At 46.4% G+C, this 26,073-nt stretch overlaps 1 protein-coding gene across 4 annotated transcripts in view; it reads right to left on the reverse strand.

Moving 5' to 3' along the window:
- PPM1B (protein phosphatase, Mg2+/Mn2+ dependent 1B) overlaps positions 1-24,194 on the reverse strand; it is a 56,538-nt gene extending 32,344 nt beyond the window's left edge. For 2 of the 4 annotated variants that reach the window (XM_032183868.1, XM_032183866.1), the window contains exons 1-2: positions 9,413-9,529; positions 50-194 (exon numbers count right to left, since the gene is read on the reverse strand). The gene's annotated coding sequence lies outside the window, so the exon portion shown is untranslated. Of the gene's footprint in view, positions 1-49; positions 195-9,412; positions 9,530-24,112 lie in introns of those variants that run through there. The other 2 variants (XM_032183869.1, XM_032183867.1) reach the window with 2 other exon arrangements.
- Between the last annotated feature and the right edge of the window lie 1,879 nt (positions 24,195-26,073).

Raw genomic sequence — 26,073 nt, forward strand, 5'->3', positions numbered from 1 at the left:
AGCGATTATACCTTCCCATAAATTTCCAAGAGGCAGAATTAGTTCTTACCTGTAATCACAACCTTGTCAAGGTTCTAGTTCAGTGCTGAGAGAATTAGTTTACATTCCTGCTGCCAAGAAGCACATAACAGAATGACTTGCAAAACCTTGAGATAACAGTACAGGACACAACATCTGCTTTATTTTGGTATTTCCTAGAAAGAAACAAAGAAAGCAGTTAGCTACTCCAGATGGCATACAACAGATTTGTACATGAATTTAAGAAAAAGCTGTATTCACTAAAAACAGAAGTGCACGAACTAAAGCTATGTCTGGATATCTAAAAACTTTCAATGTAGTCTCTAAACAGAATATTTAAGATAAATGCTAAGAAAAAAAATATATATTTTTTTTCTAATTTCCTTCACCAGCACAATCTAGTACTTAAAAAGCCATCTAGCCTATTACCTGACATTCATGTCCCTAAACTGAGTTACAGAAGGAACAGCTTTTGCATGCCTGCTAACAGAAGTGCTGTTCACCTGCTTAAGTGACAGTGTACTCACAGTGTTTGACAAAATTGAAATCCACCAAGTGCAGTAAGTCTAATTTGTAAACTCTCTACTTTGCCTGCTTAGATGTAAAAACGCATGGGGGTTTTGCAACTGAAGTTTAGTGCTTTTCTTTTTTTTTTTTAAGTATTAGAACTCCTCTGAAATAACAATCATTATACATCTTTAAATGTAGTTTCAATAAAATTGATCAGAAATTCAGCTTCAAATGCAGAAGTATCAGGTAACTAACAATTCAAACGTACATATCTCCACAAGCATCTAGACATCTAAATCCCATTATTTTCAGCAGGATGCAAATGCCCAAATTCCTTCATGGATCAGAGACTACACATTTAACCTTACAAACCACTGCATCTTACAAAAGTTACCATGACAGTACACTGGTAGAAGGAACTACCCCAGGAAGAATTCTGGATAGCAGCCAGCTTTGTCTGGGGCAGGAGGGAAATACAAGCCGTACTGTAGCGCTGTGATTCTCGACTGATTACAGCACACTGAAAGCCTAGCCAGCGCTGCTGGGCTGAAGGAGGCACAAAGGGGACACGCTGCAGGCTTGGACTTTAAGGCCAGGGACTGAAGAAGCGAGCTGTGACAACATTTCATGACGGTCTGCCTCTTCCAAATGGTAACTAGTCTTTTTCAAGCATCACAAAGCACCAGTTTTGATTCTCATACAGAAGGGATACTCTGCTACTGCTTGAGGAAGAGCCGTAAGGGCTCAGTTTTATGTGCATGATGTCACGCTGCTGCAAGCCCTTGTGTTCTCCCCATCATTCTCTCTTAGGCACCACAGCAGGATGGATGGTTCAATGAATCAAGCTAAGCCAGAAAAAGTCAATTCCTTTCTGTAGGTTTAGATCTCTGAACCAGCTTGAAAATGCCTTTCAGGCAAGTGCCAGAAATGCAGAACCAGCAGCTGCTGCCAATTCAGATTTGCTCTGAGTATTCCTAAACTACATGTTAAGCAGCATCCGCTAAATTATTAATGGACTCTGAAGAACTATTCTGAAATAACTAGACACCAAACGTCTTAAATCATTGTACCGGACCACACAGGAAAAGCTTTCCTCCAAAAAAGTTACAAAGTCCATCAGTAAAAAAAAAAAAATAATTAAATTTTCTTCTACACCCGAGAACTTCAGGAAAAAAATAAGGCACAAAAAGCATGGATTCACAGAGCTGCAGGTAACAGCACAACTCCCTCTTTTGAAGTACATCAGCACTTCTTAAGTGACCGGGGCACGAACGCAGAACACGACCCCAAGACAACTCCCTTCAGCCAGCCTCCCCCAGCTCCAGAAGACGGCCCTAACCACGAGGCTACAGGGCAGGTTCATGAAGTGCTCCACCCTCACTTCTTCTGATGCTACTCCAGCAGCCTCCGGAAGCTGCTGACTCACAAACACTGACCCAAAGACAAGCATTATGCTTCCCAGAAGCAAAAGTCTTGATCAATCCCAAATTCTTCTGCTCTACAGAGGATGTGCAAATGTTCATCTGACAAGGGTGACTTCTAGCCCGGCGACTGGACACTTACATTAGGGTGGATTCAGAGAGAGACATTTGGAGCTAAGAGCATCTTACCCCAATATGTCCCCATTCATACAAATTCTGTCCACCCAAATTCTCAGAAGTGTGGAATAGGGGTATTCAGTGTTTCAGAAAAGACAAAAATACCTCAACAGATGCCCCATCGCTGAACACTGCCCAGCAAGGGGACGTGATTCCTGTTACTTCTGCGCAGCAGTGCCTCTTACCTCTCTAAGTAAGCCACAGGTTTTTATTCTGTTTGGAGATAGTTCAGTTCCTGATGCAGCCTGGGGACAACAAGCTAATCAAGACCCCAAAAACTTGGGTGCAGAAAATGCTGATATAAGCAAATGAAATGGTTTTACATAGGTAGACAACCATAAGCTACGTCACGAAAATAAAGCTGAATGCCTCCCATTAAAGGCATTAAGAGAATTATAACGTATAAAATGCTTAATATGTGCTCCTTGAACATTTGGCATGTCTAAATAGTTATTTGAGTAGGACCAAGTTCGTTACTAAGTTTCTGTTTTCATTTTTTTGCTATTAAGATACTAGTACCACGGTCTAAAGTTTTGGGTAGACCTGTGTGATGTGAGGAGCTGGACTTGATGATCCTTATGGGTCCCTTTCAACTCAGGATATTCTGTGATTCTATGATTCTACCCTGCAGTAGCATAGTTTTTAATTGAGCATGACTAAAACATCCCTTTGCTAAAAGAATTTGAGTTTCACCATGCTTAACAGCATTTTCTTCAGATGCAGAAGACTACACAGCCGGAGCCATTGCAAGTAAATCACTGCTAAAGAACTAAAACCAACAGTCAGCAATAACCACGTTAAAAAAAACACACTAAGCAGGCAAGAATCTTGACAAGTGTGAAGAACCCCACCACTGCACTTTACAGAAGGGCAAGCAGCACATGCTAGCCTTTCTGATCATTAAATACATCTTCAAACCACCTTGATGGTAAAGCACTAATGAACTTCAAGCTGAATCCAAATGTTAAAGCAAGCAAAAAACATCCCACTGTCCAGTCCTTCGCAAGTCTTCAGATTCTGGTCAGCCGAGCACCAGAAATACATTTCTTACGCAGTTCCACAAACAGCTGCAGCTGGCTTTGTAAAGGACAACCAAATCATTGCTGCTTTAAAACCAACCAACCCCTCTCCCTAAGCATCATGAAAAACGAAGTGAAATGTAATGTATCATGTTTGGCTTTGTAACACCAAAATACTACCACTGCTGACATCATCCCTCTGAACTGCGGGTGATGCAGAAGTTAATAAAAGATTTTACAGAAGTAGAAGACACCAGAGGGAGAAGGAAAAGCGCAATCCCGTGAGCTTACTGCAGGTCAGGCAGTATCCTGCAACTTCCCAACTGCGTGTTGTCAACATGTGGTAAAGCTAAGATAATATCCCCCTCCTCACATAGACATTAGTGACCTGATTTTACAGTAAAAAAGAGCACGTACCAAAGGAGTGCAGTAGCTGTGCAAGTTCACGCAGTAGTTCTTCGTTAACCTACATATGGCAAAGCCCAAACATAAACGAGCAATTAATGTCTGTGTAACTACTTGAGGCAACGTACAACTTCCACTCCAAAGAGCAAGTTGTTCATCTTTCACAGGACAAGATGAATGAATTTTCTCTGCAGTTGCTGAGTGATTCCTGGTTCTATACAACAATATCATGAATCAACCAAAACTGAGCTTTTTTTTTTTTTTAATGTTTTTCCACCCAAATGCTGAAGTTCCATCAAAATGTTAATTAGTGCAACATCTAAAGAAAAGGGAATGAAGAAGAGTTTGAAATTAAGACCTGTAAGAAGCAAGTTAAGTGCTTTAGCCTTTTTCAAGCAGCTGAACTAGCATCCAGGTTTTGCTAAAAGTACAGTGGTATCTAAAATGCAGCGAAAAGGTGTAAAATTGAGGGTTTGTTACGATGCTAAGTATCTTGCAGTAAATTTACTTGGGTTTCTGGTGAATATTTAGATCAGCAGTTCGAAGCTGACAGTGCAACGTTTAAATTGCAAGTTAATCAGTTGAACTATTCAAGCCTGAATTTCCAAGGGGAACAGGTGATTAGCATTGTATTTAGCAGCAGTACAAACCTCAGTAATACTAGGGGCTTGGCAGTCCGGTTCAGTTCATACTTTTAAGTATTACTTCACAAATGGTGGGCTTCAGTCACAGCACCACAAACTTGACTTTTGATACATCTAGAAAACAGTTACAAAAGACTCTCTCAACTTTTTTTCTGCAGACCTATCTTGCATACAGATTTGCCAGGCACATTTTGAATTCCTGAATTCAAGTCTGCAGCTCTCTCGGGTAAGTTTTTGAACACAAAATTCACACGATGGCTATGTAGATGCCTTGGCAGCAGGGGCAGTTTGAGCAATATTTGCTATCAGCAGCTCGTTCCACATTAATCCCTGTTACTCAGCCACGTAGATAGTTCTGCTGGTGTAAGTGAATGCCTGAAGCAGAGACTGTTCATCTAGTTGATGAGTAACTCAAACTCTGTTGAATTATACAAGCAGAAGATGAAGAAACACTGCAAGCCAGCCTTTCTAGAATTGTGAATACACGTATACAATCCACGCTCACCTACTGGGAGCTCACTAGCAAGCACTTACTTCTGTTCTGCTGTAATCCAAGAGTTCACTTGGTTTCAGCTATGATTAGAAGAAATCAAGCACAAAGATCAAATCATCTCAAACAGTTAAGCTGAAGATCTTTTCCAACGTCCAGTTTCAGGTATGCTTAAGACAAAGGCAACCAAACATGCTCCAGTAAAAATATCCAAGTATAAATCTTCATATTTGATTTTTTTTTTATCAGAAGTAAGAAGGGAGATGATTTTCAAGAGTTAAAAATGTATTACACTTATATGCTAGTGTTCTTAAAACACATTGAGACTACAAAGAAGAACTGTAAGTTGATTGTACATTGGAACATGTACTTTGAACTAATAGCTGTTATCATACACTACGTCCACAATGCCAGATAAATTCTCAACACGCATTATGCCATCCATGGCAGTTCAGGAGTAGCAGGTAGAAGTGTTCATATTCAGCTGGGACCCGAGTTTGGTTGTTTTTAATTGCTAAGGCCAGACTCTGCCAGCACGCATCTTCCTGACAGGGATTTGAACTCAGCTCAGGCACACCAGTGACTTGCAGAGGCAACACCAGAATCCCGTTCACTGTTCGTGAAGTGCCCATCTTTTGAACAAATTCTTATGGCATATCCCCATGAGGTAACCTTATTATCATCTTGCTCGTTAATTTGATAAGCAGCAGTAGCTAATGAGTCAGTTTGAAGTTACCCATCCATTTGTTGCCTCTGTGAGCATCTGGCCTTCAAATCAACGTCTGAAAAATACAGTCACTGCAGGTGGATTACTGAGGCTTTGTCAATATCCCTCTGCTTCAAGCGAACAGAAATCACAACCTAAGCACTGTCAAACATTCTGAGAAAGAATTCACCACGCTTGTGCTTCATGATATTATCAAATGACATCTATTCACAAGTCCTCTGGGCTGAAATGGCATGTCTCTCAGCCACGGCACATCCTGCAACAGCACCTCACTTAACACTTAAGCCAGCTGTCTCGCCCTCTCTAGCTACTCCAGCAGTACGGAAAGAACATGCTGAGCTCGTCAGACCCTTCCACAGCAGAAAAGCAAGGTGTTAGTAAACCGCAGCATTATTCCCATTCAGAAGTAAACTTGGGAATAAAAACTTGCTCTGTCGATTATGAAATAGGAACGGCTTAGCCCTTTCTTGCTAAGCCATTCAAAAAAAAAAATAAATCTTAAGACCATAAAGAACCCTTACAGAAGCAGTTCTCAGGAAACATGCGAGAGAGCAACAGATCGGTCAGTTCTGTAGCAAATGTGTGCATTCAGATGAAGAACTCCCACTGCTACAGACTGCAAACTATCGTAGGATGAAGACATATAGAAAATGTGACATAATTGTCTTGTTTTATTGCTAGGATACAGAAGTTGACTGTGCTCCAACGTGCCCTAGCTGTGGATAGGGGCAGGAAGTCTGACAGTTTTCAGAGTGACACCACTGCAAGTCTCTCAGAGGAAATGCTCACAGAGTGGAAGAACAGCTTCTCGGCAGATGACTATCAGAAAGAATTAAGCCCTCTGCCACTTGGTAATGTGACTAAAAACACCACAAATAGATCCATTTATAGGTTTATGCACAGAAGCACTTCAACGCTAAAAAAGGTCATTCAGCACCCTAACAGAATCACCAGACCTTTCAAATCAGTAACAGAGCACAAATATTAACACTTACTATGTTACAGCTCTTTCAATGCTTACTGCAAAGCAAACTTGGAAAGAGAGAATTCAAACATCTGCTATGTCAACTAACAGCCCGCACGCACACACACAAACTTGCAAAAGAACTAAAATCAAATACTTAAGTAATACAGGAACTGAAGCCTCCAAATAGGAATCACTCAGATGCATTGTTATTTTTATACCTCAATTAGTTTTAGAACCTCGTTTTTTCCTTCATCTCTTCCATGCTAAGAAACTTTTCATACCTATTAGCAAAGTTATTTCAGTAACAGTACTGTAATAGTGTGAAGAGACTGTGCTTAAAAAGACACCTTAAAATTTTTAAGTGTGTTCATCGGCCTTGAACTCTCCTTGCCAACACAGGCTGATCACCTTCCTGACTCAGCCCAGTTCAACTGATCATTTCAAGTGAGGAACGCCATGTGCTTTTAGGAAGTCAGTTATAACCCAATGCTTAGGAGAAGCAGCTGGTTCTACATGGTATGTAATGATAGATAGACTCCCATGCCGTAGCAGGGTCGATTAGAGTTGTAATCCCACAGTACGCACTATTCAATCCAGTGTGTTACAGAAAATTATGCTTCAGACCACAGATGGCTTTTCAGATTAGGTACAAGAACACGGTACTGTCCCCTGCATTTTGATAGCATGCTCTACTTCTTCTATATGTTAAAGAAGCTTTCTAAGAAAAAAATCTGAAGTCTAATCAAAAAATCACTGTCTCTAGGAACTGCAGAGTGAAGCAAATTTCCATTACCTTTGTTTCTGGCAGCAGTCTCCAATATCGTTGCCTGGACACATGGAATCTTTTTCAGGTATCTGCATTGAGGCTATCTGAACTGCTTCACTTGTCATCTAAACAGAGGAGTACTTGGCAAGCAGCAGTCATTTCGCAACTTGCAAGCTTAAATACTCGAATAGTTTTGTCCAATTAGTAGTGCAACTTCAGTTTGACAACAGATCAGTTCGACTCACTTTTAATCAATACCATTTAAACTCTTTTGGTTTACAATGTATTTTAATGAAGAAGTTTCAAATGTATCTATCGAGGCAATGACTGTTTTAATTTTGCCACTACGCAAGTGTTATAATACATGTTGAAATATACCTGCAAAAATTCAAAGGGCAATTTTAGCGATAAGAATGTTAAAACTAACATGCAAAAAGACCATGCCAGTTCAGAAGAAATCAATAGTAGAGATGGGGCTCAAGGGCTTACAGGCAGTCGATGCAGTTATGAGAGGTCTACACAGACTTGACAGCAAAAAGGATTCCGGGAAGCAAGCATGTTAATAATTCAATGTTTATTTTATGCTATTCATCAGGTCAGACATCAGCTGCAGGCAGTTTTGCCTAACAGATTAAGACACCATCTCCAGTTCCACAAAGGTTACTGCTCCTACAACACTGCTGGCTGGGAACGCCACCTTCACAGCACAATGAGGAAGACAACACATGCACTGTAGCAAGGGGGTAGACACCCTACGCTGTCATCCTGTTTATAGGGGCAATGTGCCAAGATATTTAAAATTACGTATCTAGATCTTCCAAGGCTCGCATCTCAGTCTTTCTTTAGCAAATGTCAAGCTTAAGCTGTATGTATGCTTATACCAGGTCTAACAAACTGGACTAAACTAGGTATCCATACAATAAAAGAGGGGGGAAATAAGACTATCCCTTTTGCGAGCCCTTAATAAGTATTCAGGCCTTTGCAGAATGATAACTGGAAGAATTTGATGAATTTAACAGTTTAAAAAGCAAAGTAAACATTCAGCTTGGGGATTACACAGGTAATTCAGTAAAATCTGCAACATAAAAAAAAAAAAAGGAACCACAGAGGCCCAACAAACAAGAAATAGTTCTGTGAACAAAAGCCTGCTGACCTGAACCTTCAAACGAGTGCTGAATTCAGCAAAATAAGCACCAGCTTCAGTAGTTCTGCCCAACTCACTGCCCCTACAAGACTGAAGGGCTGGCGTTAGGCAACCAGCTGCCTACATTAGGCACTACTTGTACTTTACAGTTCCCAAAACATTTATGTCCTTCCGACTCCACATGAAGGTCTCCACCATCTGTTTTCCAGCTGGACACTGTATGATGAGGGGAATACAAGGCCACAATCTGTTATCTGTAAGGAGTATCTGTCTCCATTCTTCTGAAACACCTTCTCAGTGTCACGAATATGATGCTAGCCCAGTCAACAGTAGAGTCCACCAACACTCCCTGAAACTGGTCCCACCAGAGGGAACTCCACTGTCTGCAATGCATTTTATCTCCCCAAACCTAGATGCACTCTCCATTCTTCCCTTGGGGGCTGGGAATGATACGTTTTATTAAACATTTTCTTAAACTGTGCACAGAAGCTGAAGGCGATGGCATCACCCCGCTGACTGATGTTAATGACTCCTACCACTTGACCAGAGCTCTAATTTGCAGGGAGATGACAACCGTACAGGTGCTTGAAGCTACGGCTTTCCTGAAATACACGCACCTACCATTCCTTCCAACTCCTACCCTCTGATTCCACAGTTATTCCCTGATATTTTGAACTTGACCGAACACGGCAATTCCAGCTATAATTGCACTAAAGAGAAATTCCGACAAGCTCAGCGCAGGCCCTTCCACTAAACCAAAGATGGCTGCTTACATGCACACTTCAGTAAGACATTCCATTTCTTATCATGCAAATTAGTGTATCGGTTTTAGAAGTATGAACACCTGTACTACCAAAAGCCAGCTTTGCATAGCAAACACCAGTTGCACGTACCAACTTGCTTAACCGTTTGAGTTAAAGAATGCAGACACAGCTCGCTTTTATGCACCTGATCATAACGAATGTCCACAAAATTATGCGGTATTTAATGCTTAATTATTCATAATATTCTGCAGGAGAAGTATAATATGCAAGAAAACTGACAAATGAGAAGTAGCTCCATTTCGCAAGCCTCGGTATTCATGCTTTTTGCCATCTGATCATGGACAATTTTGAAAGTCTTACCTTGAACGCAGTGCAAAAGTCAAATTTCTTCCAGATCTCTGTCCTTCTGATAAGGATTCACTTTAGAGACTCTTCCTTGTATATTAGGGGGTGAATAAACCGGAAGAGCCTCTGGATCTGAAAGCAGTAAGATGGAAGAATTGACCGATTTCTTTCCTGGGTAACGCATTATTCAATCCAATCCATAGCTCAAGAGCTGCTTAATAACAACTTCTTGAGGGGAACCAAGAAAACACGTGAACCACTGGAAGTGGTTAAGTTAGTCAAGAAGTCCCTACTTGCAATCTTCTGCTGTATTACCTCATACATGAATGCCTTTTGTTTGGTAGAGGTAAAATGTAGCAGGAGATTTAAGTTAAACCATTAAATGGCCAGTATCTGCCAAAAAAAAAAAGATTACCATCATCTGCACCACCCTCAAATAGGTGTACGGAAAGTCATTTCTAAACCAGGAACACATTGTGACAGTGCGAGAGCCTGCATATGCTTCACAGGTGCATGTTTAAGAGGAAAGAGGATGAAAAAGCCTAGACATTAACTCAATCATTTACAAGAGTATATACAGATCCTGGACTCAAAAGAAAAGGACTAAAAGTTGGGGTTCAAACTTTATCTCAACTACAGAAACCATACCAAAGAATCCTGTCACTAGCTACTGTAGATATCTGTAAAAGCCGAAGCAGAAAGACACACGACTATTGACCAAAATTACCTTGCTAATAAGAAAGAAGCAAAGTTGCTTTCCTCACAAACTCATGAGCAAGGCTATCACAGTTAAGCCCACCCTGCCTAGATGTACCAGTATACAATTTTGGTAGCTTGAGTATGGCCTTCCATTTTCAAGATGCCCGTGCGTAGGATCTAGGATGAGCTTCTTTCCAAAGGCCTGGCAAAGAAGGAACTGGGCCAGTCTCAGTGAAAGTCATGATTTGCTTTTTCAGCATCTTTCTTCCCCAAACCAACAACTTCAAACAAGAAGTGTTGCACATATTGCTTAGCTTTACTTCAAAGTTGAGAATAATGGGTGAAGGCAAGTGAACGACAAGACACATCGGTCACTACAAAGCTCTAGAACAACTTGTTCAACTTAATGAATATTCTTTATTTCATTCTTAGATGATGCTATTCAATGAACGTACCTTGCTTACTCAATGCTTACCAACAGACACAGATTTCAACTAATTAATGATTAATATCAGACATCATCAACAGGAGTAGCTGATCTTGTCTAAACTATTTTATTTAGCAGCAGTAGAAATACATGCCACTTGCACAAGGAACCATGTTTCTAAATAAAAGAGAATTTATCCCTTAGTTTGGCTAGTTATATCTCAGACATGAGTGGTTTTTCACAGAAAGATTTGAGTTGGAGGGGACCTAAGAGGTCCTCCAGGCAACTTCCTTCTCAAAGCACAGCCAGTGCTGAGCTCAGACCCTGCTGCTCAGGGATTTATCTTCTCAGGTCTTTAAAACCTCTACAGAGGCAAGCCCACGACCTCTCTGCTGTGGGATCTCCTGTAACCTCTTAACAGTCACCCTCACCGGAAAAACTTCTCAGCATACACCCTCCCACCCAGTTTATGACCCAATCTCTTGCTTTCCCACTGTGCATCTCAGTAAAGAGACTGGCTCCATCCACTTGGGATCCATCTCTGTAGATACCAGAAGTTTGTTATCACCCCAGAGGCCCAAAACTGGGCATGGTATTAAAGATGCAGTCTGGGAACATGTGGAACAAATGCCAATTAAAGGGGAATAAAGCTGTTGGTTTTAACCCCTGCCTGACTTGTACTTAGTCCACTGTTTGACAGAAGCAGCTCCTTGTCAGTAGAGAAGCAACCCAGCCAGCCTCCAGCACCACAGGAGGGTTTCTGACCCTAGAAGCAGGATTTGGCACACGTCCTTGCTGAATTTCATTGATTCCTACAGGCCTGCTCATCTTCCTGAGTACCTCTGGATGGTCACCCTGCCTCTGAGGCACCTTGTTCCGTGTCTGCCACAAACCTGTTGAAGGCACATCCCATCTCCTCCTCCAGGTCACTGGCAAAGATGTGAAACTGAGTAGGTCACAGCAAAGCCCTGAGGAACTGCTTCTAACTGGTGTCCAGGCAGAGCACAAATAATGATAAACTGATACCCTTGGAGCCTGACTCTTCAGCCAGTTCTTCACTTGTCTTCTCATCCTCCCATCCAGACTATAAATAGGACTACGCTGTGGGGCACTGTGTAAAAAAAGCCTTGCAACAGTCAAAGTGACATGCACTGCTCGCCCCTCAACCAGGGATCTAGTCACTTCATCGCAGAAGGCAGGCAGCTGGTCAAGCACATTTTACCCTCCGTAAATCCACTCTGGCTACTTCCAACCCCTGTTTTCAAGGCCCCAGAAATGTTTAGTTACAGGCTGATATAAACTACTACTTGACAATGCTACCCAAGCAAAGCACTAAATGTTTTTCGTACATAAAAAAAGTTTTATTATGTAACATAGCAAGGATGCTTGAAACAGTGAACAAGAAAAAATTGAAGTCTCCAAGCTTCAAGGATTAGCAGAATTCAGATGTTCCAAAGCCTAAATATAAGGATTCAGTGCATAAAAATAAGCTGGTCTCAACAAGCTGAACACAGCCATCAAGCTACAGAGTTTCTGATTGATTTTCAAGGTGTCTAGCAACAGGGCAGTAACAACAGAGGATATAAAAAGGAAAACCTGGTATCACTAACTCCACTGAAAACTTGTAACAAACTGGTAGCAGAGAAAGGGAAGAACAAAAGGAGTTGAAATGAACAGCAAGTGGTCAAGAAAACCTATGTGTTTCACTATGGACATCCTAAAAAAAGCATCTCAAGTTGGGATTGCTTACATCTTTTCAGATGACTTGACTTCCTCCCATACCGTACTGAAAGCTAATCCTTCCTAATGAGACCTCTGGACTTGAACAAATTCAAGAATTCCCGAACACAAAGAACCGCAAACCGTGGTTGATACCAGTGAAAACATAACCCACATTTCACCCAGAAGTCTCTCCTAAGTTCCCCAAAACTGGTGCTCAAAGCAGGGAGCAGATAAGCAGCTCTAGCTCCACATTATGCAGCCGTGGATAAGCAGAGGCAATTCTCTTATCCCCCAAGGAAATCTGCAAACATGACAGAAGACAAAGAAAAACCTCTTGGCTCCCTCAGGAACTTTCTGACGAACTCCTCACCGTGACCTTTGCTATGTAAAGCTTTGCTTTCTGCTGTATTCTCATGTGCCTACAGAATAAAGATCTTCTTGTCAGCAAGTGTTGATATTTAATTAAACTGGAATGACCACTGTGAAGGGAGTCAGATCATCACCCGTAGCAGCCTATGCATTTGGGGAAAATCCAAGAGAGAGGGCATTCATAATTTAGCCATCATAGAGGTTTTAACATCAATATTTAATTGCATGTTCTTTTACTTTAGTGTAACACTACAGCTGGTGACACTGCTAACAGTGTCAGTTCACATGATTTCCAGTACTGTCTTCTCTTTACATTTTTCTCATTTAAATAAAATTTAAGATCTCTGATCATGTAACTTGACATTGTTTCTCTCCTGACTCATTTATTAGAGGAAGTTCAGAGCCATGTGACAGAACTCCAGCTACCTGCAAAGAAAGCAGCAGCAGCAGCATTCCACGTAAATTTAGGACTTCCACTGGCAAGTCAGTCATCGGGTATCCAAACCATGAGCCCTAACAACCTGTGTCAGTAAGTATGTCTTAAGAGAAACTCCTTGGAAACATCTCAAAGTGTAGTCTTGCAACAATCTGCCTAAGCTGAACTGATAGTGCTATAAACCCACCTCAGAGAGCTCTCTTTTTCTGCACTGAATTAGCACTAAAAAGCAGTGAAAACAACAACAACAAAAAAAATCAATCTAAGGACCGTTATCTAAGAAGAATAGCAGATGCTCACCAGCAAGGCAGCACATAACAAAATGCTGTTTGGGCAGAGAATGAACTCCCAACTAAGAAGAGACAAAAACAAAGCTAGATTGTGTACATTAAGCAAGGCAGCTTCCAAGATGTTACATCCATTGTTTTTAAACAGCTGCAAAGAAGTGACAACAGGGCCTGGCTGACAAAGGAAGCGGATGTGTCTAGTGCCCAGCGCTGCCACCGAGGTAGCATTAGACTTGCAGACTAGAAGAAATTCCAAAAGAAAAAAGCAGCTTTGACCCAATTATATGCTAGCTGCTGCTTCAGCTGTGCTGGGTTTTCTTCTGTCCTGTCCATAAGGGTTTGAAGGCACTGCACTTTGGCAGTGAAGCCAAACAATCCTGATTGCTTTTCCCTTCTCAATGGAAAAATGACACGAGATCATTTTAGCCCAGCCTAATTTTCCATCTCTTCTCTGAACACGGCAGTCGGATCCAAGTATGTTCTTTCTGCCTCCTAAAGACCTTTGAGGAATCTTTGCTTCCTCAGACCGAGATGCAAGCCCAGCAGTTCCACGACACCTTAAATCTATACCAAGAACACGCCACGCATTGAGTTTTCCTGTATCTGTAGGTTTTCCAAGTTTGTAGCTTGCTGTGTTTTTATTGTTGCTGTTTTTTGTTTGGTTTTTAATAAATACCATTTGGGGGAGAAAGCTTTCTACAAAGCGCAGGGAAAAAAAAACAACAAACAACTATAGACTGAAGCTTCTTCCCCTTCCCCAGTCCTGTCTCAGGAAGGAACACAACAGGAGAAAGTGAACTCAAACGATGCCAACAAAAATCAGGAGAGAGAATGACAACTGAAGGCAAAGCAGCACAGAAGTCAGCGGGCAACTTGCATTTGCTGATTTTTACCCCCAGCAGTATCAAGGAGTTGTGGTACCTCCATCCACAAGGCCAACCATCCCGGTAGGATTGGGGCAGCCAGAGCTTGGTAATAAAAGGCTGCTGATAAAAAGCTCTCACATGATGAACTGAAACTATCAGAATGCTCAGCCCAGCACTAAGGTAATAAGGAAGAATACTTGGCTGAACTCTGCCTCCCCAGATAGTCTATGGACTCGCCTATTTCTCAACACATTTATTATCTCGGTTCTTTAGAAAGTATTTTGGTTTTCTAATACATTAAGAAAGGGTATTACTTTTGAATTCCTCTCCTGTTCCACGTTAGTTTCTCTCCTTCAGCAACAGTATCAGACTTTGACCCAAGGAAAGGAGAGGATAAACACTGCGCAGGAAGAAAGGATCAGCAGCTCTGACACAGGAGCACACCAACCGTGCAGAAAGCAGCTTGCCCACAGGTAGGCCAGGGTCACTGGTTCTGGTTGTATCAGGGACAGCTGAAGATGACAACTAAAAAGTAACAGGAAAGGACGATGGAGATTCCAACGGAGCATGTGAGGGCCATTACTTACTTTAGAGAGGCTTCAAGCAGAAATATGACAACCCATGACAGGTCTGGCATGCCTGCTTTGTGTGCAACAGCTCCTGTTTTTAACCAGACCACCAATAAACAAGCAAACAAGCCTATGGAGGAAGGGACAACACGGTAAGGTGTAGTAAGATGTCTTCCACATTAGCTCCATGTTCTTTGTGGAACTGACAAATAGACAGGTTTCATATCCGGACAAACCCTTCTAAAAAAGTTACTTCAGTTACAGAATCGTTACCCCATTCTTTTGTAAATACACACAAATTTACCTCTGATAACCTTGACCAAAACAGAGAAGCAACAGTGAAGAAAGATCACTTGAAGTGAGTAGTTCTTCTCCTAGATGGAGCCCTACTTGGCTTCTGCACAGATGCAGAAATACAGAAAGCTTTTTAGGTTGAAAATAGCAAAGTCACCAAGAATATCTGAGAATCAGGTATTTTTCAAGGACGGTATTTTCCAGTAATAAATTAATAAAGGGTTTCCGAAATACAGTTTCAGAACAGTTCCCCCAGTGACATTTTGTGACCATGTCATGGGCAACAACAGCACCCGAGCTAGTTTCAAGAGCCTGCACCTACACTGGAATTGTATTCCTTCCCCTCTGACTCTGTAGGTCGAGCCCCGTTTCGCTGCCTGTTCAAGAAGTTGTTCTGACAATCTCCAGCACTGCCCCCTCCCCTGCAAAAGGCAGGAGATGCTAAGCTGACGGCATTCTTTTTTTCTTGAGACTAAAACAGTGCTGTAACGGTAGTCAAAGCCGCACCGTGAGCTGTTATGGTTAACAACAGCTACTATTTTGAGATCATTACATATTTCAGAGTCATTCTTCTCTGACCTGGAGTTTCTAGTGTGTTTTTTTTGTTTTGTTTTGTTTTGTTTTACTCATATAAAGTAAAAGAAAAACATACCTAGAAAAGCATAGATGTGGTTTAGCATAAGGCATACCAGAGAGATAACAAAAGTGAATTATGTTGTTTCACTGTGAGATAAAGGCAGGATGCAAGACACTGCCATCATTACGGCAGAGTCCTCTTTTTTCTCCCTACATCACACGCAAGTCAAACCATTACTTCAGTTGTAAAATGCAGAAAAATGTAAAACTGCAACCTTCACCATTTATCAAAAACTGACAAGCTCTCAGGTTGGTGCGCAGAGGAGACTGCACAGCTTTTTGACTCCAGCAAGTGCTGTGAAAGTCTCATTCCTGTGCAACCACCCACAAGGGTAGCAGTGTGCTTGTCTTTTCCTTGGTCCCACAACCAACTATTCAAAGAAAGTCACTTAAACTGCTTCCAGTTTCTTTACTGTATAAGGGCGCCCCAAATCCAAAGAAGGGTTGGCTGGAAAACCTCTCACGAACCAAGCAATTGCTCCTATTAAAGCATCTTTTTCATGACAGCGCCTATGAACCCCTGGGTCATCTTTTAAACTGCTATTCAATTATGGCGCACTTGCAGAGGATTTACCAAGTAAGTCTCCCCAAAAAAACAACACAGTTAACATCTCTAGCTGTTACTTCCACAAGATCATTGGCATTTGGCATGTACAGGAACGCTACTACTTGAAGTCTTATGCACAACCACACACTACTTCAGAACAAGTGCCCCTCACAGCATCATCAGCCCCAGCCCAGACCTCCAACGACTGCAATCAACTCATCGGGCAGACTAAGGGAAACAACTGGAAGCAACAAACCCGCACCAAGCAGTGTGTGTAGTTCAGTAGCATCAGCAACACAACAGTGGTTTGGGGGTTTTAATAAAAAACACACTCTAAGCAAGCACATCACAAAGACATTGTTTCAGAGGAAACAAAGTGAGACAAGAAGTCTCTTGCCTTGTGTCTCCTGGAAAAGAGGTGAAGACACAGAAAACACAATACGCTGGCAAATGGGTAAGGAGCACACCTGAGGAGCCAGGTCAGTACACCCAGGGTACTGGTCCCACCAGTACTGGATGAACTTCCTACAGATGCCTGTCAACCCCGGCTGTAATTAGGCGCTATTAATAATTCCTCGGGGGTGACGCTTCGGTTGTGACTCAGAACACCCCGAGCGCGATGCGCTTCCATGCCAGCAGAGCACACGGGGCGCTGGGGCTCCGTCGGGACGGACGGAGTTTCTTCGCCTCCCAAGGCACCGAGCTGAGTGCTCTGCAGATGAGTCCCTGGCAGCTCTGTTAGCTCTGGGTTTGAGCATCACAAGAGCTGAAAACACAAAGGCACTCAGGGTTTCTCTTGCCTACACACGTTAAAAGCAGCACATCCTTCTCCTGATGTCAGCTATGAGCGTTTCTTTCTCAAATGGCCCACGGAGAATCGAACTGATGCCGGGCAGCAGGCACCAGTGCCTGCAACCAGTACCGTACCTGCAGTGGGAGCTGGTACATGAACGAGCAGGCAGAGCACCTTCTCACTAGGAAGAGAGATTCCTCTGGGAATTAGAAGAAATAACACAAGTCCTTTATTACTATTCTTCAGTGCTTTGAGTATAGACGCACTTAAAATAGAAGCAAAAAGAACACTTTCTTCAGCTTTTGTACACTGCAGACAAAACTCAGTCTGCAGTCCACTCAAGCCTGAGCGCAATACTTCTCAGCTGCAAAGTTTCAAAGCACATTACCAAGTTTCAGCAGCTTTTCAGGGTCACAAGAGTGATCACAAACAAAAATCCGCTCTCCCTCCAAATCCTAATCCACCATCCTCAAAATCTAACCCAGCTGTATTCTAGGCATCAATACATGATTTCTCTTCAAAACTCTCATTCAGCCCCTCCCAGAATCATGGTCCAAAGTTACTGGACATGCTGTGGGTATCACCAGCCTCACATTCGGTGTAATTAGCATGTCAGGGACTCTCACAAATTTCATCTGTTTTATGGAGGAGAGATTTTTAGCTGCCATTAAGAGGAGTTGCCACTGGAAGTATCATTTCCTACCTCTAGACAGGTTACCCGAAACACTGCGGGCAAAAATCTGAAATATTTTACCTCTTCTAGAAGAAAATTCAAATCAGTGGCAAACACAAAAAGGCAACAAAACAAGAGCTACCATTAATGAAAAGATCAATAAAATACAACCATAGAAAGCCAAGTGTTGGTTTTCCTCCCTCACCCCTCAGCAGTCTGCTGACACTGGCCAAAATTCTTAAGTTAACACCAGGGTAAATACTTCAAGAAATAACCATGTTGTACAAGCTTTGCAGAAATAAATGGTTGGATCAAGGAGAGACAGCCCATCCAAACTGGTGCCTCGAGGCCAAGTGCTGCAGGAGTGCAGCTTTAATAGCGGTACCATCCTTCCATGCACAGGTATCGTACACATGACCCCAACACACAGAAATACTTTCAGGACTTGCTTGCAGTATTATACATAAAAAAAATAAATCCAACCACAAGACAGCAAGCCACAGGAAGCCAGACTTCATAAACCTGTTGCTCAGCCGGCTACTAGTTTCATTCTTGATGAACTGAAGTAAAACCATGAAAGAGCCGCTTTACAGAATTTACTGCAGCTGTAACACTGGTCATTTTAACACAAAACTGCAGAACCAGGGACAACCACCTGGGAAGCACAATTCAGGTACCATTCAAGAAAAACTAAAACCTTCTGTAGAGAGCAGGGGACAATTTCCACGGTCCACACAGCAGCACTATCCGCATCAGTGCTTTAGTTTGGATCAGTAACGCACTTTCAAGGAAATCTGAGTCACCCCACTTACTGTGCTTTGGTTTGCATCTCGGAGCGATTTCTAAACACAAGACTGGACACCTCTCAGATTAACCTAAACCAAAACTCCTGGAGAACACCTAATGGCCAGCAGGGTTTGGGGTATTTTCAGTTCATAGAGCCAGAGCACAGCACATCTGGAATAAAATCCCAAGAGCTACACATAAAACTGGGGACACGGCCCATGTAACTTTGTTCCACCCTACAGGTCACCTTCAACTACAGCTCGCTGCTCGATCATCTCAGAGAGCTTCGAGCAGCAATAACTAAGCCCGTAGGCTGGAGCTGCCAACAGCCCCCTCCTCAGCCCTAAAAAGAAGGGCTGCACTGGGGACTGAGCATTTCTTTTCCTGGAGTAATCAGAGCAGGAGTGTTGCAGCACACATTCACTTTTGCTTCCAACCCTTCACAGTTAAGATTATCAAAAGCTGGTGGGACACATCTAGGAAAGACATCTGATTAAAAACAAAAGACATTTCATGTATCACCCACATCTCCTGTAATACCTTCTAAATAACAGCAAAAACACAATTCAGTAGCCCACATCAATGGCTCTGCTACAGCTCGTGGTAGGACACGAAGCACGTGCTCAGTAACACTCGGTACTTCCTGCCCATCAGCACAGCCAGCAAAGCTGCCCAGATAGGAGTGAGTTCTCCTGGTGTGGGAATAAGCTAATGAACACTTTCTGAGTGTATTAAAGGATTACCATCATGTACATGAGTTTCAGTTTCCTTGCCTCAGTTTTTTCGCAACAGTTCGATCATTTTAGATTTCTCTTTCCAGTCACCCGCTTCTCTTTTGCAGCCCAAGCTCCTACATGCGAGGTGCTGAGTCCCTAACACAAAACCTGGCTCTGACAGCGCAAGAGAGCTGGTGAGAACAGGCCCCAGCAATAGGGCACGAGTTGCACACAATGGTCATAAAATCACCATAAAACGTTACCTCCTCTACTCAAATCCTCCTCAGCTTAATCCATTAGCTGCTTGATAACAACCATCAGTTCACACGCTAACAATGCAGAGCCCTGTTTGCTCTGTGCTCGGTAAAGGTCAGCTTCCTGCACCGGGGTGCACACAAAGCCGCCCAATTACCGAAGGTGCCGTTCTGTGTTAGCACACACCAATGCCCTGAGAGCTACCAGGCCACGCCGCTGCTTTCTTCTGTGACTTAGTCGGAAGTTTGTGGTCATTGACTTGTCACGCGTGTCATTGTGTCACACACGGCGGAGCCATCCTCAGCTCCCCAGTAGCCTGGTCTGAAACAGCCTTAAGTGAACTGGCTGTGGTCCTGGGCTGAATTCCTGTTATTAGTGCTCGTGAGAAGAGGTTCAAGCACCTAGTGGTATTATTTAGATGTAAGAGATCTCAATGAAAAGATCATTTCCCATCAGAGAAGCTGAGAACCTACACCACAAGCCAGTAATGCAGTGCCACCATAAAAGGAGGAACTGAAGTAATGTTAATGAGAAACTAATGGTGCACGGGGAAAAAGGGTAGTGGGTGCCACTTGTCCTAGCAGAGCAATACCTGGGCAATACCTCAATTACTTCCTCAAATTGTACGAGTGGCTGCAGCAGCCAAGACTGGGGGGTTCCCTTCTATTAATTCCTACACCAAAAGCATCTGCGTGCCTTCTCTCCCAGCGTAAGGATTGCCAAGAGCCAGAAGACTGACCTCCCCTACGCTGACGCACAGCCCTCCCATTTCACAAGGCCAGCAGTGCCTCGAGAAGCTGAGGTGAGCTCAACAGCCAGAGGTCACCCCCTCCACGGTCATCCCATGCAAAACTTTTCAGACCAGTTTTCTTTGTGAGTGCCACTCATTACCAATTCCTCAGAACTTGCTGGGCTTCAGCACAGGACACTGCCGAAGGTACACGCTACCTCACTGCCTTTCCAACCCCACAAGCACACTACAGGACCCATGAGGCCCCAAACGCTCCTCAGCTACAACATCTACATGCCAGAGTTGAAATTCCCCAGGCTAGAAGTGATCAGTCCTAGAGACTTGCCAGCTTTCAGCCAGTTTGAAGTCTCCCATGCTAGATATCTGCCCAAGCCTGAAAGACATCAGCCAAATAGCTGAGGAGTTTGCAAGGCTGTCTCCTAAAATGGTTTGGATTAGGTTTTTGGAAACTCAGCATCCTTGTTCTTGCACCAAGGGCGTGTTTTTCATTGTCCATGCAGACAATCTCTTTTCCAAACTCTTACAGTTTGACATTGATACTTTTTTTTTATGTTAAGAATCTGCAATGACATTATGTCAGATACCGCACCTGAACTCCCTGAAGATCACAGGCATACAACATGTGCTGAAGACCAGGGCTAAACCAGAGCCCTCCCAAAGTTTCAAACAGCATTTCTCTTGCCTTCACACCACCAGCAGCTCGGCAGCGAGGAAGAAGCGCCAACAGTTGACACCCTGTCCATCTGTAAGCCAAACCTTGCAGATGACCAAGCATAAACAAGCGAAGCACAGAATGAAGGAAGTCACGCACATGGAAGGAGCCAAGGCTACGGGAATTTTTACTTGAACAGTTTTTCAGAGAAATCCCCATTGCTTCCCTCCGATTTGGTGGGAAGACCGACATTCAAACCAAGGCTCTGGGGCTGCTACAAGGCCCAAGATGTGGAGGATGCACCTTCACAGAGAGGTGAAGAGATGCAGGAGTGAACCCAGAGATATGAGAAAAACTTGTTGGACAAGATAGTGGGAATAAAACAAATAAAAAATATATATACTTGGTACTAACACTACAAGGCGACAGGCAGAAAGGATCGGTTTTAGTGCAAAAAAACGCACACAGGCCTGCAGGACCTATTAGGGTACTCGCTTCCCAGGACTCACACATGGAGCCTAGAACTTGGATTCTTTCAGTGTGGCTTTCCCTGGCACCTGGGGAGACCATGCCTGCAAAAACCAGCAGCTCATTATCTTCCAGAGCTGCCTGAACACACCAGCTCTCTTTTACTGAGCTACAGCAACAGGCCTGTGTGCCACACCTGTGCAGCCCTGCTGGAATGACGAGCCAGGAGATGCTGCCACACAACGGATTCCAGTCTTTGGATTTTTGGGGGAGAGGAAAAAAAGGAAACATCCTGCTTCAATGGCTGATATTCATGATAGTAATATAGGTACTTCCGACTGATTCGTTCTTTTTACATCCAATACTGAGTGGATTATTACAGAAGGGGAAAGACAGTAGGAAAAAAAAAGACGACACAGGTAAGAAATATTGACCGCTCTCAGGCGCCCCCTCTGAGAAGAGCAGTTCTTTGATTCAGGATCTTAAAAGACTGTGTCCAGCACTCAAACTTCACAAGCTTTAACTTCAGCTGTGGCGGGTTCATATTTATGCAAGGCAGGGTCTCGTGTGAACAAACCAGCACCCGATGGGAATTCCACACGGGAGCTGAGAGGCAATTGCATTACCCAGGGTAACTACCAGGAGCGAGGCTTCTCTTGGCTTTCTGTGGCTCTCGGCCTTTCTAACCAACCACCTCACAGCTACTGCAATAAAAGATTGGCTCTACACACTGCCCCAACCACTTCTCTCATCAAAAAGAAAGTCAAATACCTACTTCTTTCCTTGTCACTTTCCATTTTGCCCTTCACAGCCCCTACAGGTGTCTCTGCCCTACTAAGGCCTGAAATTCCTCCCAACTCCCAACCACATCCTTCAAATATGCAAGGCCTCCTCCTGTCAACCTCACAAAAAAGCCACGTGCTACATACAGCCCGCTCCACAACATTAATTCAGGATCCCCACATATTGATGTTCTGTGCCTTGATCAAACCACACATCCCATAAGACAACATCCTCTAAACATCTGTGCCAAACGGGAGATGAGGGGCTGTGGAACCAAGCACATACTAACACAAACCTGCAGAACAAATGATACACAAATGCAATTTCTCCTCCTGAGCCAAACAGCCTCACATTCCAACACAGAGCATTTTTTCACAGATCTCTGCCCCTCAAGTGTTTTATGCACCAAACCTCCTTCAAACACAACGATATGTCCAGGATAAAAGACTTCATGCCTTCTCAATGCACACGCTCATGTTAAGCGTAAATGTATATCTAATACACAGGCACAGACACATCCCAGCCCCTGATGCCATGTGCAGGGGGCTTGTCTGTATCACAGAGTGCCTCTAGTTAGCTCCTGACGTGTCAAGACCACTACAAGCACCAGTTTACACTTAATGGCCAAGTTACCCACTGGAACAAATAGAACAAAATACAGAGGGGGAAGAAACAACGAGCCTTTAACAGGAGCCCCATGACTATGCGGTAGGCCCCCTTAATCTGACAGTACTCCTAACAGTGACAAGTTGCCTCATCTTCACTCACTTTTTTCCCAGTTTCCACGGGCTGCCACAGCTGAGAACTTGTCCCCACACCGAAGGGAGAAGAGGACGCCCACCACCTCCCACCAGCTCAGCCCCAGCTCACTGCCACTCCCCCCCCCCCATTTCAGCTTTCCACACCCGCGGCCAGAAGGCCTGCCCCCTCTCCACACAGACCGCAGTTCCCACTAGCTCAGCACTACGAAGATTCCAGTTTCCCTTTTGCTCAAATGCCATTGCCCTGGTACGCACGTGGATGCACAGCCTACGGGAAGCTTCGCCCTGTACAGGCGCAATCCCCACGAACTCATCCGACCCCCGCATCTTTCCAAACCCACAGAGCCCTTCCAGTGCCCCCGCTGCTCATTTCTACTTCTAAATACCCGGCCAAGCTCCCTCACAGCCTCAATCTACAGTAAGCCGTGGCAATTTACCCACAAGAATGAGGCACTGATGCCCTTGCAGACAGGAGCTTACACTGCCTGACACCTGCCCCAAGCACGGAGGGGCGCCTCCAGACACCTCCCAGCCCATGCGCAGCCTTTTCCCCAAACAGCACCATTGCGTCCACCACATTTGGCAGCTGCCACGAGTTTTCCACGGCTCGACCAACAAACACCCTGGCCTTCCATGCCACCACAGGCAAGCCATCAGCCCCCAGCTCCCGCCATGCTCCCAGCACACCGACCCCATGCTTTGCCGCCCTGGCGTGCCCCAAAACACCCGAACCGGGGCTCTCTCCGCTGGTGCCAGCCAGCCACCTCCCTCAGCCCTCGACAGCAGCGCCCGACACCGCGGCTCGCAGGCACATGCCCGCCCCGCCGCGCACACCCCAGCTCCTGTTACACTCCGAGGTCTCGCGCATTACGCCCAGCCGCAGCGGCCACCCAGCACAACGAGCCCCCGGCCTCGCAGCAACCTGTTGCCACCGTGCCTGCCAGCCGGACCCGTGCTCACCGCCCCACGCCTCCCCCCCCCCCCCCCCCCCCCTCCTCCTCCTCCTCCTCCTCCTGGCTTATCCCCATCCCCGCACCTCTCACAGGATTAGCTGCCAGCGCTCCTCGCCCTGCGAGCCTCCCCGTACCCCCCCCCCATGTGCCTCCCGATGCCGCCCGCACCCCTGTGGCAGCCGCACGCCCCTCGCAGGCCCCTCAGCTCCCCCCCGGCCCCCTCGCACCGCGCAGGGCCGGGCCCTGCCCCCCCCACCCCCTCCCCCCCGTACCTGTCGGGGAGCGGCCCGGCAGCGCAGGGCCGGGCGCGCTGCGGGGCGGCGAGGCGCAGCCCTCACCGTGAGGCGCAGCCCCTCAGGCGCGGCCCGCCCCGCGCCGGCCGCCGCCGGCCGCAGCCGCCGCCCGCTCGCGCAGCCGGAGCGCCGCCCGCAGCGCCGCCATGTTGGGAGCCCCCGTCCCGACGGCCGCCGCCGGCCCCGCCCTCCCGCCGCGCGACGTCACCGCCCCCCCTCCCGGCCCGCCCCCTCCCTCCGCCCCGCGTCCGTCCCGAGGCTGCTATTGGCCGCCGCCGACGTCGCTCGCCCTCTTCCCGCCCTCCCCCCGCCGCTATTGGGCGGCCGCGCAGCTCGCGCTGGGAAGCCTCGGCGCCATTGGGCGAGCCGCGCGCCGCTCACCCGCCGGCCCCGCTGGGGAGCGCCCCCCGATTGGGCGTTCCGCCCCCGTCTCGCCAGCTATTGGCCGCCGCTCGCGTCAATCACGGCGCCGGCGCGCGCGGCGCCTGCCTTTCTCCGCACTTCTCTTCGCCCGGCCTCGCCGCCTGGGCCGGCCGGACGGAAGCGGCTGTGAGGCGGCGCCCCCGCCCCGCCCCGCCGCCGCAGCCCCCCCGCCCCGCCCCGCCTTGCCTTTGGCTATTGGCTGCCGGCGCTGCCACTCCCCCGCCGCCTCCCTCGCCCCGGCCGCCTCTGCGCGGGGTGGGCGGGAACCGGGCGGCGGGTGCCTCCTCCCGATTGGCTGCTTCCCCTGCCAATCCGCCCGGGCCGGCGGGCCCCCGGCGGAGCCGCGGCGCGCGCGCCGCTCCGCGCCGCGATTGGCCGCGCCGCGCCGGGGGGGCGGGGAAAGGCGCGCGGCACCCCCCGGCACAGAGGGGAGGGGAGGGAAGGTGCGGGGGGGGGGGGGGGGGGGAAATGCCCGTATGTGCGCGCGATGACATCACCGGCAGCCAATCAGGGGGCGCGGGGCCGGGGGGCGGGGGCTCGCGCCCGCCCGTTGGGGCCGCTGCGTCGCGTGCCCGGTGCCTCACAGCCGTCAGCCCCCAGCGCCTCACAGCCCCTCAGTACCTCAGTGCCCCCTGTACCTCACTGCCCCTCAGTGCCTCACAGCCCCCACCATTACCTCACGGCCCCTCAGTGCCTCACAGCTCCCATTACCTCACAGCCCCCGCCATCACCTCGCAGCCCCCGCTGTCCCAACACACAGCAGTCAGCCTGGGTCACCCCCCGCACCCCCAGCTCCCTCCCTGCCGCCCCGTGTTGGGTTTATGCCGGCCGCAGAAGGGGCTCAGAGCGGCTGCGTGCCCCCCGCCTGCCCCTCGGCTCCCCCAGCCCAGCGCTGCCCGTAGCAGTACCGGCGGCTCACGGGCTGATGGATGCCTTGTGCCCTCTCAGCGTGTGCTGGGGGTGAACGGGCACCGCTGTCGGATATGGGGCCATAGGTCGAAACTCAGCTTACCTAGCGCTTTTATTTATCCGCCTCAACTTTTCTGGAGCATTGGAAAAGCTCTGAAAAAGCCTGCAACTTGACAATAGGGCCCCTCTCTCTTCCACATAGGCACACAATGGGATTATTTCCTGGAGTTACATCCACAGTCCAGAAAATACGCAGCTTTCGGCTGTAAGGTCACTGACACGCAGACGAGATAACCCTTGCCTGGCGCTCCAGAGGCAGTTTGAGCAAAGGGCACAGGAGCCGGAGCTGTGCTTTCTGCAGGTGCAGGGCATGTGTGCTGCGAGGAGGAGGCTGGAAGGGTCACCCCAGCGTGGTCGTGCTGCTTCCCGCAGCTCTCTGCTCACCGACAGAGTTGATGGACACCGAAACCTCGATTGCCTCTGAACAGATGCTCACAAGCACGCTCAGAAACAGAACACTGAGACCACGGCTCGCCCTCTGCCATGGGAGACTTGCTAATAGACAAGCTAATTTGAGTGCCCAGCCCCGGCTGCCAATCAACCTAGTT

Source organism: Aythya fuligula, chromosome 3, assembly GCF_009819795.1.
Source record: "Aythya fuligula isolate bAytFul2 chromosome 3, bAytFul2.pri, whole genome shotgun sequence".
NCBI lineage: Eukaryota > Metazoa > Chordata > Aves > Anseriformes > Anatidae > Aythya > Aythya fuligula.